Source organism: Penaeus vannamei, chromosome 3 (assembly GCF_042767895.1).
Source record: "Penaeus vannamei isolate JL-2024 chromosome 3, ASM4276789v1, whole genome shotgun sequence".
In the NCBI taxonomy this organism is placed as follows: domain Eukaryota; kingdom Metazoa; phylum Arthropoda; class Malacostraca; order Decapoda; family Penaeidae; genus Penaeus; species Penaeus vannamei.
In genome coordinates, this window is record NC_091551.1 from 20,330,135 (window position 1) to 20,332,634 (window position 2,500).

The window sequence follows — 2,500 nt, forward strand, 5'->3', positions numbered from 1 at the left end:
CCGAATTGACAATGCTGCTTTTGAAATAATAATTACGGGCAGAAAATCGTTTCATTATGTTCTTTTTTACTTCATTAAATGATATGAAAACGAAATACTAATGACAGAATTATAAAAGTAATGATACTAATAATAAAGATGATAATAATACTAACATTAACAATAATGATAATGATTAAGATAATGATAATGATAATACTACTAATAATGTTATCATATTGATAGTAATAACAATTATTATGAATCTAATCGATATGATAAAGAACGTGATATTAATGATAGTGATGATAGTAATGACAATGATAATGATAAATGTAATAATGATAAAAAATAATGATAACGATAATGATAATGATGATAAAATCGGTAATGATAATGAGTATGGTCATAAGGATAATAATTATGATTATTAGATTATTTTCATACTAACAATCATAATGATAATGATAATGTTAACAGTGATAATGATACTTATTGTGATGATTATCATTAGCATTATTATTATGATTACTATTATCATTATTATTATTGTTGTTATTATCATTTTATTTAATGTTATTCTTATTTTTGTTACTATTATTGTTATTATTACAATTATTATTATTATCATAATTATCATTATTCCTATTGCCATTATCATTATCATTATCATTATTATTACTGTGATTCTCATTATCATTATTATTATCATGATAATGATAATGATAACAATAATGTGATAATAATAATAATAATAATAATGATAATTATTATTATTATTATTATTATCATCATCATCATCATCATCATCATCATCATCATCATCATCATCATCATCATCATCATCATCATCATCATCATCATCATCATCATTATCATCATCATTGTTATTATCATTAATATTATCATTTTTGTCATTATTATTGTCACTGTTATTATTTATTTTGTGAATTTAACAAATTATAACTATCATAATAATTGTTGTTATTATCATTACTATAATAATTAACATTATTGTTATTGTTATCATTATTAGTGATATCATCATTATTATTGTTGCTTTTATTATCATTATTTCTATTGTTATTCTCATTATTATTACTATTATCATTATTACTATCATTATCATTATCATCATTACTATCATTATTATTATTGTTGTTGTTATCATTATTATCATTATTATTATTATTACCATCAACATCATTATCATTATCATTGTTATTCTTAGCAGTAGTAGAGTGGTATTATTATTGTTATTATAATTATTATTGCTATTATCGTTATTGAGATTATTATTATTATTATAATTATTGTTATTATTTTTATTATCATTATTATCATCATTATTTTTGTTGTTGTTATTGTTATTCTTAACATTATCATTATCATTATTATTACCATTATGACAATTGTTATTGTTGTTGTTGTTTTTGTTGGTAATAGTGTTAGTATTACTATTAGTATTTTTATTATCGTCTTTACCGTTGGTATAATTGTAATTATGTATATTATTTTTTATTGTTTTTGATATTACATTATTATCAATTTCATTATTATCATTACCATTATTACTATTATTATCATTATCATTATTATTATTATTGTTGTTATTGCTGCTGTTGTTACCACTATCATCATTATTTGTAGTAGTCGTTGTATTATCATTATTATCATCATTATCGTTATAACTGTCATTGTCATTACTATTGTTATCATTATTAACGAGGTATTATCATTACCCTTATCAACGAGAATAACAATCATAATTGCCATTATTGTTAATATAACAACACGAATACATTCATTTCCCGAGAAACTCCTGAATATCTATTATGTTGGGAATAACATTATGACACCACCTTTACCCTTCTGAGATCACTCATCAGGGAAACGGGTAGCTCAGGAGACTACGAGGACAGGCGGCTTCTCTCACCGGAATTTTACGGCAGAGTGGAATTTGCCTTTGAGTTATTTATTATCTAGGGGCTGCTGTCTGCTTCCTGGCTTGGGGTTGTCTGTGCAAACTTTAGCTTAACCCGATGGTACAGTAACTCGATGCCACTTTATTTTGTTTCTTTTTTAATTTCTTTCTTTTCTTCTTTTTTCTTCGTCTTCATTTCGTTTTTCTTCTTCTTCGAAAAGCTAACACTCGCCTTCGTATGTTTTTTTCCTATGCCAAGTCATTTGTTTGTCAGGATTTTTTTCGGAAATACAGAAATTCTTATTTTTACCGATTTCGTCCTCCGGGGATAACAAGAGTAACATTTAGGCCAACTCCCCTTAATCTGGTTTGTGTCTGTTGAAGAATTAATATAACTCCTATGACTATTTCTGTAACGAACAATTTACAATTTTTTAAAATTAAAGGAATGTTTCTACATAGCTGACTGCTTATACAAAAACTATTATTTCTCTTGGTGTCGTTATTGCCGTAGATGTTATTACTTCTATTACTGTTACAATTCATATAATTGTTATTATCATTGTTATCGTTATCATTATTATTACTACTATTATC